The following is a 13572-nucleotide window of genomic DNA, read 5'->3' as shown; positions in this document are numbered from 1 at the left end:
CGTCAGTCCCTAGTACTGTGCACTGTGCGCGCCCAGGGCCTGTAAATCAAATGATGCTAGTGGGCCTGCAGCACTGATTGTGCCCCCCACATAAGCAGCTTGTAAATGTAACTCCGACCTGCCACTGCAGTGTCTGTGCGCAGTTTGGTACTGCCATGTCGACCTAGCAAGTACACCCACTTGTCATGCCTTAACCTTCCCTTACGTTAGCCACCCCTAAGGTAGGCCCAAGGTACCTCTGTGGGCTGAATGCAGTGTAATTGAAAGGTAGGACATGCCCTGATGTATGTTTCATGTCCTGATAGTGAAATACTGCCAATTTTGTGTTCCACTATTTTAATGCTATCTGTCCCATAGGGTAGAGTGGGACTTTATTTATAACTTCTTATGAATAAGACTTCCCATTGGGACAAGATATAAAGATGGGGTTTAGTATGCCTGAACTCAGAATATAAAAATGCATCTTATAGTAAGGATAATTTTTATATTGGGCGTTTGAAAATACCACTTTTAGAAAGTGGATATTTTCTTGCTTAGCCATCCAGTGTGCCTCTCCTGGGTTGTGAATTGACTGTCTGGCTTTGGAGTGACAGGGGCTGGGGATGTGTATTCTGTTCAGACAGCCGCTTGGGGGGTTGATGTGTGTCCTATCTTTCCAGGGTGAGTCCGGGATGGGCTCCATAGACCTGGGCTGCATTCAGAGTAGGGGGAGGAGATTTCTTTCACACCTGAATGGGTCTGGTCTGCCCTAGACAATGCTGTCTCCTCCTCCTGCCAGAAAACTGCACCAGAGGGGACAGAACGGGGTTTGGCTGGGGAAAGAGCTTCTCTGCCTCAGAGAACAAAGGATTTTGTATTATAAAAATAGGGGCCCAGATCCCAGACTTTTAGATTAGTAGCTGGAGAAACTGAGGAGGAATACTCCCTTGTGCTGTTTGGGGTTGGCCTGCAGTGGCTACTTTCTGCCAAGGACAAGATAAGGACTTTGCGTTGTCCCCTGCTTGAGGAAGATCACCAAGGGCTTGAAATAGAGCTTGCCTCCTGTTCTGAAGTCTCAGGGACACAAAGACTTCACCACCAGTTCCCTCTGAACACCTTTGCTGGGAGTTCTGACCTGCTGAGATGTGCCTGCCAGTGTTCTGGACCTCTGGGGGTTATTTTGGGACTGGAAACTGCAAAAACTGTGAAAATGATGCATTCCCTGTTTCCGATGCATTGCAGCGGTGCAAGAATTTTCTGACTCATCGCCGAAGAGTCAACGCAGATCCTACTTGCAGCTGAAGTGTCTGCCGTGCGACGAATCCTATGCACCGATCTCCAACGACGAGATCACCTCACCGATTCTAAAGCAGGCCCTGCTGGGGAAGAACCGACGCATCAAGGGGACGCGGTTGAACTCATCGCAGTGCTTCCCGGGTCTTCACGCATCACATCGTACCAGATCATCACGCCTCGCATCGAATAGTCAAGTCTGTCGCATCATTGGGAGATGCAGTAAGAAACCAACGCATCACCTTCCCACGCAGTAAGAAACCGACACATCACCTCCTCTCCGGTAGGGAACAGACTCATCACCTCCCCTACGCAGCAGTAAGGAACTAATGCATCGCCTCCCTCGGAGCAAGGAACATCACTTTCCCTGAGTGCAAGAAACCGACGGATCAGCTTCCCTGCGACCCTTTTTGCTTGCCTGTGATGGTGCATGATTATTTGAGAATGATTTTGCTTTATCAAATCTGCTCATCAAGTGTGAACTAATATTCAATACAATACAATATGTTTTTATTGTTGAATTAATAAAAATCCTTACAATAAGAAAGGTAAGATTAGCCAATGTTTGCAACACAGGGTACATTATAAAAACAAGAAAATAACAACATTTTAAAAAAAGTTAAAACTAGAGCTCTACTCGAAACCCGCCCCCTCTTACAACATAGGGATTTATAGAGTGGGCTGGGGGTCACTGGCAAGAAGGGTAGGGGCAAGGCAATATGTAAAATGATCATTGGGAGGCCTGTAGCTGCTTTCTAATTTCCGTCATAAATTTGAGACCCCGACAAGTCAGGATTGGAGATGAACCTCCCAGCCAGAAAATAGCGGTCTGGCGACATGTTCTTATATTCAGGTTGTTCAATATGTCCCGTATAAAGCGTCTTCTAGATACCATAAGGGATGGGCATACACAGAACAAATGAACTAGAGATTCAGTATGATATCCGCAGAGTCGACATTTTGGGCAATCATCTTGAGGTTTCCAGGGGGGTAGTAAGTCCTTGGATTCATGAAGGCCCATATGGAGGTTGATAAGGTATTTTTTTAAATGCTGGCTAAAATGAGTTGCCAAATAGGCCTGAGGTTGTTGGAGTGAGTAAGAAGAAATGACTGACCAGGCATGACGTCGATGGGACAATGTTTTTTTGTCTCCTAGAACAGACTTCCTTTTAGCAATAGAATTTACAATTTTGCAGAAACTGGCTTGATCAACTTTTTTATTCCATGTTACTGGCAGATCAAGGTCCACAAGACATTTCTCCAAATGAATGGCCCAGGGCTGAGTGGAATCTGTAATAATTGCTTGCCAACAAAGAATATTTAAAGTGTCTGGGTCGGCGGCACGGAGTTTGTGGCAAAATTTAATGAATGTTGACTTGGCCCTGAAGATTTGGTTTTGAAGCCCGAATTCTAGTATCACCTGCACTGGTGAGGAGCATGTAGGCAGTTTGAATACTTCTTTATATTATTTTGTTTTGTGGAGTATTTTGTAGACCGGCCTCCCCTCCAAGCCATGTTACCAGCCCGTACGATAATGTGCGTAAAACCTGAGCGACCATTACTTTTAAAAGATGGGTATAATTTGGACCATCCAGTTTTTGCAAGAGACGCCTGTATCCGTAGATTAACGTCTAGGACTTAGCTTTTAACACTGCAGAGTGTTCTTTTTTTGAATGATCTTTGCCGATGGTGACCCCCCCCCCAGATACCGATAATGCGGCTGTTCCCCTATTGCAAGGTGGTTACATCTCCAATTGTATTTGATTGATTTTCGCTCTACAAGACGTATTACTTTTGTCTTGTCTCTATTAAGTTCCAGATGTTCTTCGTCTAAGTAGAGTTGTAGAGCATTTATCAGCCTTTGCAGCCCGATTGGAGTTTGGCTTAAAAGGACAATGTCGTCTGCAAACTGAATGATTGGCATTGGGGTGTTGCAGAGATTCGGAGCATGACTTACAACTTGACCAAGTTTTTTCCCTAGATCAGCGAGGTATAGTTTAAATAGGCATGGAGCCAGGACACAGCCCTGTTTTAGTCCGTCCTCAGTTGGAATTTTTGACGTGAGACTTGTACCCTGTCCTTGTTTAACCCTTGCCCAAGTGTCCGTGTAGAGGAGCATTAGTGAGTTGAGAAGGTTTGTTGACAGCCCCCACTTCTTCAGTTTTGCCCAAAGTCTCCCCCTACTAACTCGGTCAAAGGCGGCTCTGATGTCGATAAAGCAGCCGTGTAACCGGCTGTTCTTCGTTTTGGCTCTTTCTATCAGGAGTGCTAGGGCTGTGAGATTTGTTGTTGTCCCTGTCCCTTTTCGAAAACCTGTTTGATAACTGGGAATTAGATTGTTATTGTCCACCCATTCCTGTATCTCCTCCAGAATGCAGGATGCGTATAGTTTGGCTTCCACATCTATCAAAGATGTTAGACGATAGTTCTTTGGCAATCTCCTGTCCCCCTTTTTGAAAGTGGGGTGGATGATATTACCATTCCATGATGGTGGCTGCTGCTTGCGGGCAAAAACTTGGTTAAACAGGGCAGAGAGCTGGAGGGCCCAAAAATCAGTTTTATATTTAAATACTGCATTAGGAAGACTGTTGGGTCCTGGTGCCCCTTCTGTTTTGAGTTTGTTAATAAACCTTTTGACTCTGTCGCTGGAGAATGAGTCCGGCTGTATCGGCAGGTCATTAAGCCTTCCTTTATCTTGGTTATTTGTTGAGTTTTCTACTGCTCCTTTCAGGTGGATTGAATTTGTGGCGGAATTGGAACAATAATAATTTTCAGAAGGAGATACGTCCGTTTTGAAATAGAGCTTTTTGACCTGGTCTTCCCAGCTTTGTTTGCTAATGCCGGGGTCCTGGGATATTACTTCTGCGTTGTTTAGTTTATTAATGATGCCCCAGAAGTCCCTTGTGTTGCGCTTCTTACTGGCTACTAGCAATTTCGCCCACGTTTCTTCCTTCTGTTTGTTCTTGGCTTTCCACACCATTTTTCAATACTTTTTTCTCATACTCCTAACAAGGGAGTAGGTTAGTGAGGAGCGCTGGATGTTACTCCTTATTGCCTTCCGTTGCACCTGGGTTAATTTTCTCTTTTCCTGTCTTAGTTTGTTGTTAAACCATGGTTCCCCGTAAAACTAGTGGGATTTGATGCGAAGCAAAGGGTACCGAGTATTGAATGGACAGGTTCTCTAACAGATTTTCCCAAGTTGAAACCGGATCTTCTTTTTGTTCATTTTTGTGTAGAGCAAAGAAATTGCTTGCGGTTTTGTGGATGGCTTTAGTTCCGCTGCCCCTCCAACGCAGTCTTACTAAATTGAACTTCTCTGTGTGATCAGAGAGAGCAGTTAGTTGGGCAGACTCCGGCACCCCTATGTTGATCCAAGTAATTTGAGGAAAGTGGTCACTTTCAGATCGGGTTACTATTTCATAGTCCTCCAATAAGCCAATCAGTTTGTTACTGATTAAGGTAAAGTTGATCGTTGACAAAACCTTGCCACTCATGTATGTGGGAGCTGTTGTCAATTCGCCTGCTGTTTCAGACTTTAAGATTGTTAATTTCGGAGGAGGAGCTTCGCGCGTGACCAAGATGGCCGCGTGAGCACAGGGCTCCCAAGACCCTCGTAGCCTCCCACATCTATCCTGTCGTCTATCCTGTCCTTCATTGACATATACGTGAAGATGAACCACGGGTGAGGCGAGATCTGCTTTCAGATTCCGAATCGGACCCCGGAGACCGGAGCTGTGGTGCCCAGAAGATTACGGCCTACGCCCCCGTGATGCCTGGCTGTGGAGTTGGCACAGTTGCCCGAGCTGTAGTCGAACAACATCGGCCTGAGGTGGTGGGGTCGGCCGGTCTGGTTGACTTTCCCTTTCGATTTGGTCTTTCCCGGAGGGAGATTCGACGGCAAGCGGCCCCTTAGCGCCGAGGTCGGCTATTCTACGCCACATCCGAGTGTATCTCCTCACCACTTTGAGAATCTTGAGAGGATACCTGGCGTGTGCCCTCCTGAGTGAGGCTTGACCACGGCCCCGGGGTTCCTGAGCCGCCATCTTACTACTCAGTCTATCTGTCTCTCATTGGTCTGTACTCCGCAATGGCAGGGAAACCAGAGGGGGGAAAACAGAAGCTCAAAACAACCCGGCGGGGTGGCTATACCCAGACCAACAACATGGACTGTTATGCCCAGACTAGGGGATCTCCTAGCGGATCGGGCAGATCCCTGGAGGATACTAGAGATGCTCCGACTTCAGCAACTAAACCGACCCTACAAGACGTTATGGCCGCCATAGATGGGATCAAATCCTCCCTTGGGCAACAAATGGAGACCCTCGCCCATAAACTTGACACTGGCGATTGATGTCAATCTGATCCGTACGGAACTGACGAGAAAGTCAAGTCGTTGGACATTAAGACCTCCAGTTTGACGAGTGACGTTTCTGATTTGCAGACGGAGGTCCGCAATTTGAGGGCCTCCAATGATCTCTTCGTCCGTCGTCTGGAGGATTTGAAGGGAGTTCTCGGCAGAACAACGTTCGCATAATTGGTGTTCCGGAGAAGGCGGAAGATTCTGCAGCTGACCTCTTCGTTGAAAATTTGGTTGTTAACCATCTTGCAACCAAGGGACTGAGTACATTTTTCATGGTCGAGCGGGCTCATAGAGTTCCGGGTGGTAAACCAAAGGTAGGGGCCCCACCGCGGCCTATGATCGCAAGGATTTTCAATTTTCGTGACAGAGACGCTATCCTGCAGGCTTCGCAGATGAGTGGACCTATGAAGTTCGAGAACACTACTATCAATTTCTACCCAGACTTTACCCAATCTGTTCAAAGGCAGAGACTTGGTTTCCTGGGGTAAAGAGGAGACTGCGTGACATGGGCCTTAAGTACGCTATGCTTTTTCCGGCCAAGTTGAGGATCGAACACGCTGAGCGCACTTATTTTTTTGATCGGCCTGATGCGGTGGCCGACTGGCTTGACACTCTACCGAACCATCCTGCGCCAGAGGAACAATCCGGAGGGGCAGAAGGCGGACCAATGGAACAGGAATAGACACCTTTGCCTGGTTTCTGGGGTCCCCAGTTGGCCTCGAAATGTGGTTCGCTAATCCTGCAATGTGAATGATTGTGATATCTGGGGGGGTTGCGGGGCTTTCCTCCTCTAACGTACTTTTGTAGCTTAGTTGATTTGGGGGCGACAGGCACACTGCAAGTTGGGGTGGCTTTCTAGTCTTACGCAGGGGTGCAGGGTGCGGGGTTCGTAACGGGATGTTGGTGGGGGAGTGGTTTTTTTTTGTTGGGGTGTGTTTTTGTTTTCTTGCAAGGCAATGTATTGTTCGACCTTCTGATCGAAGTGCTAGATTCTCGTTGGGGCTGGAACTTTCACTTTCGGATTGGGGATAGGGGGCTGAAACTGATGAGTTGGAATGTGAATGGGTTGGAATGTGAATGGGTTGGGGGATAGGATTAAACGCGGGGTAGTGCTGCAATTATTGAAACGTCTTTCCCCAGATGTGGTCCTTCTTCAGGAGACAGACTTGATAGGTAATACTTGTCATGCCATGAATAGGTAGGGGTATCGTCTGGCCGCCCATGCCGGGTTTTCCTCAGGCTCAAGGGGGGTTGGTGTTCTGATTAATGTTTCTCTCCCATTGGAGATCGATGCAACGGTCCTCGATGACAGGGGGCGCTATGTCGCTTTAACGGGTAGGTGGGAGGGCCGAACTCTCCCTGGTTTCTGTTTAGGTCCCCCTGGCTTACAGTCAACTACTTTCGCGGACTTGGGACGGGTGGTCCTCGGTCTCCTCGAGGGATCATTGTGATTGGGTGGTGATTTTAACGCTGTGGCTTCTGGTATGGCTGATTGGCATCCACCTAGAGATCTTAAGGGGGTGCAGAACTGGCTTCATGATTTCATTGACACACTGGGCTTGGTAGATTGTTGGAGATTGTTACATCCCGTTCAGCGGCAGTACACTTTTCACTCGGGCGCGCACGGTAGTCTTTCTAGAATTGATTATGTTTTGGTCCCGGTAAAAGATTGCCGCTTTTTGGAGTGGGGTCCATGAGGTCATGAAGGAAGTGACTGGTATTGCTCTCTTGCCGGAGGCCAGACGCTGCTTGTTGAACGTTTGGGAACCTACGGACTATAATGTAGCTCAGACTCAGTGGGCATCCCTGGGAGCCATGATCGCCAAGCGAGATATTGCTCAGTTGTGGGGGTCCCAGAGGCCTCCTACAGTAGACTTATGGAAGGAAAACATGGATTGGTGTATGTTCAGGGAAAAGACTGTGTACCTAGCCAGGGGCAATCCCCGGAAGTGGTGTAGAGTGTGGGGACCTTGGAATAGTTATCGTGGAAACATATGTATACCGCCTGCTATTGATGACATCTATGTTCCACCTTCCCCCTGACCCATGCATTTTGACCATTCTATGGTATTTTTATTACATTTGACCCCTGCCCCCCCTCCCCTTCCTATATATCGATTGCTGCTCATTGTATTTCTTCCGCCCTTAATTGAACTGGCACTTTGTAAAACATGTTTTATGCCTTGCTTGTTTTTATATTTCAATAAAAAGAAGAAAAAAAAAAGATTGTTAATCCCAACGTAGTCAGTTGTTTTGAGATTGATGAGTTGGGCTCTGCCCGGGTGTTTTGTCTTGAGATGTAAGTATATAAATCGTCATCGTTTAGGTTTAGATTAAAGTCGCCTGATAGAATCAGCAAGCTTTGGGAGTTTGATTTCTGGAGTGTTTTTATAAGTTCAGTAAGCACGGCCAGTTTCTCTTTTTTTTCGTTCGATCAGGGTGAATGTAAATGTTTATTAATAACAGTTGGTGGCGGGGTTTTATAGAGATCTTGGTTACCTGCACCCAGCTGAATCCCACGTCCTGTTTTTCCGGCTCCCAATTGTATTGCTGCAAGATGTATGTGGATAGCCCACCACTGGGGTGCCCAAACTTCTCTCGGCAAGGATGTGATATTCAGTGAAGCCAGGAATGGCGGGGTATACCAGATTCCAGGTCTCTTGTAATAGTAGGATATCATGTTTGTTAAAAAACAATTGAGTCTCACTGTCTTGATCCATCCTACTAAATCCATGAATATTCCAACTGCAGATCCCTATTTTGGGCATTTTAACCCCGTCCTTGAATGCATGTTTTGGCCGTGTGCTTTGATTTGAAAGTTCATTTTTCTTAGGTATACTTTTGGTTTAAGGTTAACGGGATCCATGACCAGTCCTGGGTTTGGGACCCGCCTGGATAAGATTGCGTTTGGAATATGTCATTACCTCCATCCTCTTGGGCTAGTGTAGCCGAGAGGGCACCATGAAGACACGAGGTTTGCTTGTGATTGGTTCTGTCCTCACTGCTTGTATCCTGCTAACTTTTTACAAGCGGGAAGGGATATCTCTTGCGTATATGTTGTGTAAGGATAATTCCCCAGTGTTCGAATGATCCTTTGTTTTCAAAGATTCTTGCTGCTATCTCCTTGGTAGCCCAGGTTGTAACCGAAACTTCGATGTTTGTATGATCTGTTTTTTGGCCGAACGCAGCTGAGACAAGGTCTTGGGAGGATATACCTCTAAGCTCGGGAACAAGTCCAAATAATTTCAGTATATTTCCTCTGTTTAGAATGTCATGCAAGCCCTTTGACTCATATTCGGGAGTAAATGTTAGCATTGGTTCTAGATCTGGTATCAAGTTTTTCGATGATTCTTGAGGGCGTGTGATAGTGATTGGAATTACTCACTGGATGCTTTTTTTGTTTTTTTTTATCACGTTTTGTGTTGAACCCTTGTCGCTGAAGCCCCTTGCGGGAGAAAGGGTTAATGGTGACTTATGGTTGTTTTTGGATTCAATAACCGGATGTGATTGCACTGTACAATTACGGTTTTCCCCGTTTTTAGTTTTTAAATCGGGGTGATGTTCCTTTTTGGGACACGGGTTCCTGATTTATGTTGCATTATTCCCGGTTGGGCCATTGTTTTTTGTTTGGTACACTGCCTGTCATTCCCGATTTTGGTTATTTTGATCGAGGTCAAATAGAGTACTGAGTGGGCGTGGATTTGACCGCTTCCTCATTGGGTCCTGCATGATGTTGTGACTCCTTTTAGGTTGATTGTTAGTTGCTCCGAGGGGCATGTTTTTTCGAGCGGGTCACTCCCAGCTGTTGATCTATTTCCATGTGCGGGAGTCTGTTTAGCATTTGGAGTCGGACCAAAGGTTTTCGCCAATGATATCGGTTCAGGGGCGAGTTGCAAGGGTGATTTTATGTTGGTACGAGCAGTCAGTGCTTTCTGAGTCTTGCTCAGTCCTTCTGTGGGTGGTTGGCCTGTGCCGCAGGACTGTGCCCACAGTTTGGAATTTTTCTTTAAAGTTTTTGCCTGGATGAGGGATTGTCCTTCCGACAGAATAGTGACAGTGTTAGAAGAGATGTTTGCTGATCCATTGGTTCTTGGCTGATTGATCGAAGTTTTTGAAAAGAAGGTGTCGATAGTGATCCCTATTTTACCTTTTAATTTGGACCTAGCTTTCCTCGCTCTTTTCCTTTGTTTTTTTGTAAAGTTGTCGGGAGGCGGAGGTTCAGGATCAGCCATACTTTTGAGCGAATGGACAATCAAGATCGAGGAAGCTTTATTCTGCGACTTTCGGTGGGGTGGCGGGCAAGGATCCCCGTTCCCATCTGGACTCTCGCATAATGAGGGTTGAAAGGTAGAAGCCCTTGGTTTCCCCGTATTATGATTTTCTCCCGATGGAACTAGATTTATCATCTGGTTGTTTCCTTTTTTTACTGCTCCCAGAATATCTTTGAGTAATGCAGGGAGTGTGGCCAGTTTCTCAATGATGCGCCCACAGCCGCAACTGGACAATTGGCTTGTAAGGCCTTTGTCGGTTAGAACCTGTTTTACCAGGGCAGTATCCGAGGATTGTTTGTTTGTCAAGAGAGTGATGATTGTGTCCGTTTTAGAACTGATTTGGGCAATGGGATCTGCAATGACGTTTATCAAATCTATTTGGACCTCCATCTTATCGGATTGGTAATTGAGAGCCTTTATAGCTTGGTCCAAAGTGCTAATCAGGGTGTTCCCCCAGGACCCGGAAGGCGCTTGGCTGGAGCTGATCTTAATCTGCTCCTCCTGTTGGGAGGTCGAACTTGTCGAAGAAATTGATCTAGGGGACTGTATTGATTTTTTTTGGTAGATGCTGCGGATTCCCGAGTTGGCTTCAATTAGGATTCTATGAGTCGTGCTAGAGGCAACCACATTGTGGGGCGTAGACGCCACTGGATTTGGATTTCGTTCCTCGGCCAGTTTGTCATAGACCAAATTTAGATCTAGACTTAGCTTTTGCGGCAGATGGCTTTGGCCGGGAGCAGTGTCGCATTGACCAAATTAGGAAGATTAAATCCAGACGAGTGGTCAATCTGGTCATCTTGCCTTGTAGGCCTCTGGATTGGTTGTGTTTTTAAACGCCCGTCCCCATGATTGTTGTCGCCCGTTATCGATTTATTATTGAAATCATTGAATAAGATTTCTAAAGAGTCCTGACCAGGAGAAATGGGTGAGGGCAGAACAAGTTTATTACCCGGGCTTGTTTGATTTGATTTTGAAGAGCTACAATTATGAATCATTGCCTGTACAGGATCTGTTTTTTTTGTGAGAGACTTGAATGGTTGCTCAATTAGTGGAACCGGATGAGATTGGATAAAAGATTCTAAAGTTTGGTTTTGGGCCGTTGATGAATTGCCACAATTTGGGGTTCCTGAGTGGCTGGAGTTTGTCTTCTTGGCCGGTTGGATGGGACTTGGTAGGTTCCTGAATTCCCTCGTTGTTGCCAGCATTGCCGAAAAAGGGTCTTTTAAAAAGAAAAATGTGTTTATCTTTTGCTGGTTTGCTCGTAACCGGCCGGGGCTGACCGGGGGCGAATGCGGATGTACTGTCTCGCTTGTCCCCTCTCCGTCACACACCCCCTCCTGCAGAACGACTAGGGGCGGAGTTGTTTGAGCTTGTTTTGGTGCGTCTGACTTCTTGATCTTTTTGTTGCGTGATGTTTTGTTTGTTGTAGCCTGTCGTTTGGTGCCTGAACGCATATTTGTCCTTCACAGTAATGTGTTGGAATTGGGGCTGGAGAGAAAGCTGAATGGACTGTTGGTTAGGGTAAGGATGGACCGAGGTGGAGCACTGAGGGGGGCAGTTGGTTCGGACGAGCGGTGCACCCAGGGGGTACCTCGAGCCAAAACGGACCTAGTCAGCTTGGCCTGGGCTGCCCCCCCCCGGGCTCTTACTTAGCGGCTGCCTCTAACGGCGCTCGCGCTCGTGCTATGTCCCTACCTTGCCCTTCACTTCCCCTCGCTTGCCTCTCAGTCTCTCGATGCCAGGCCAAGAAAGGTTTGAGGAAAGGTCCAAGAAGGGGAGGGTTTCCCGGATGGAGACGGCTGGGACGTTGCTGATGCTGGCCCTGGCCCTAGAACACAGCAAAGCAGCCAACTGCAGCAAGCAACGAGCTGCAAGGCGGAGCGCAAAAGCCAACTTACTGGGCTGCCTCCTGCGAACCACCGGACACCAAACAGTGGGCTCCACGCCCCTTGAACTCACCGACCGCTCCTTTCCTTCCTCCTTCCTCCTCGGTGGCTCTGGGCTGGCCGGTGCGTTAGGACGTTATGCAGGGGCAAGGGCCAAGGTCTTGTCTTCTCGGCCTCCCGTCTGCGCAGCCGAAGTAGAGCTGTAGAGCTGAAAATCAAAGAAGCCTCTCACTGCAGCTCCCGCTCGCCCGGCGTCTGTGTCTGTGTCTGTCTGCTCTGCTTCGATAGAGCCGCGCACACGCTTGCCACCTAGCGGTCAAGTGAGAACTAATATTCATTTAATAAACATAACTGGGATCTTGTGAAAAATCATGAGAGCCTAAGACTGCATCGTAAAAGCATGCATGTGTGACGCAACACATGAAAGATTTAAAACTGCATTGTAAAAGCATGCTGAAAGGTTTCAAACTGGTGAAATAGTCCATCTGAAAGAGACTATTAGTTATGGATTCCTTATCTTAGAATTACATCCAGGCGTCAGACTGGATCCAGAGAATTTCTTTTCTCAGCAGTACCCCTGCACGTCGGTAGGTGGTGTCAGTCGACTCTGTGTTTGTCGTGGTGGTCACCGGGATGATGTTGCGGTATCTATTTAGACACCGCCCCTGCGCGCTGACATCAGTTCTTTTCTTTTTCCGCGCCAGCAAGCGCTGTTCCGGAGAGAGCGGTACTCTCAGTCATTTTTTGACTATATTTTTGACTTTTTGTTATCTTTTTTGAGGTCTTATGACCTGGTGAACGATGGATGTCAAGTCGTCGACCCGGTTTCAAGCTTGTGACTACTGTCACAAGCCGATGTCGGACACCGATCCGCACCTCGTGTGATTTTGTTGCCTGGAGCGTGACCACGATTCAAAGTCATGCTTCGATTGCCAGACCCTGGACCCTAAGTCTTTGCGGGAGCGGTCCCAAAAGCTTTTGGAGGCCCAGCAGTAAGCTCCATGCCATTCGAGGTCCCGGTCGAGGGGAAGGTCGCGGAGCCACCATCACCATTCGGCATCGAAGTATTCATCAGGGCGACGCAGGTCACTGAGGGTCATCGTTCTCCAGCTCTGCCCTCAGAGTCTGCTGGGATGGCTCCGCCCTTCCTTTCCTTTCCAGGAGCCGGAGTGTCCCCTTCCCAGCTTCGTGCATTTTATGAAGCCCTCCACTCCATCTTTGGGCAGCCTGACTCTGCTGGCGCGCCTTCAGGCCCGGCGGACTCGGCTTGGGGCTCTAGGCCTTTGATGCCTGCGGCTCGGGCCTGGGCACTGCAGGATCCCCTAGTATCCAGGCCTGGATCCGGATCGGTGCCGGTCGACCTCAGGGTACCTTCCCCAGCACTGATTCCTCTTACGACACCTCCGTTGCCGGTTGCACCCACACCTGGCGTCGACCCCAACCAACCTCTCAACTTGGACACAGAGCCGGATCGGCGCAGGAGGGTACTTTTGTACCACTGGTCTTCCCTGGCGTTCCCTATCGCCCTGAGTGGCAGCCAGAGGAGGGTGAGGAGTACTGGGAAGGGTCTGTTGACCCTCTGGCGGACCAGCCTGACGAGCCGGACTGGAGAGAGGAGTTGGGTGATGGCAGTGGTCTGGATACCTCACCAGATCTTGGTATGTTTTCTCCCCCTACCATGGCTACGGTGGAGGGAGCTTTCTGCGCTGCGGTGTTGCGTAGTCACATCTGATTCCCGCTCCAAAGCTCTTTTTCATCAGAGCAGTTCTGGATACAGTGCAGT

This window comes from Lissotriton vulgaris, chromosome 2_1, assembly GCF_964263255.1.
Source record: "Lissotriton vulgaris chromosome 2_1, aLisVul1.2, whole genome shotgun sequence".
Classification (NCBI taxonomy): domain Eukaryota; kingdom Metazoa; phylum Chordata; class Amphibia; order Caudata; family Salamandridae; genus Lissotriton; species Lissotriton vulgaris.
Note: the sequence above shows the minus strand (reverse complement) of the source record.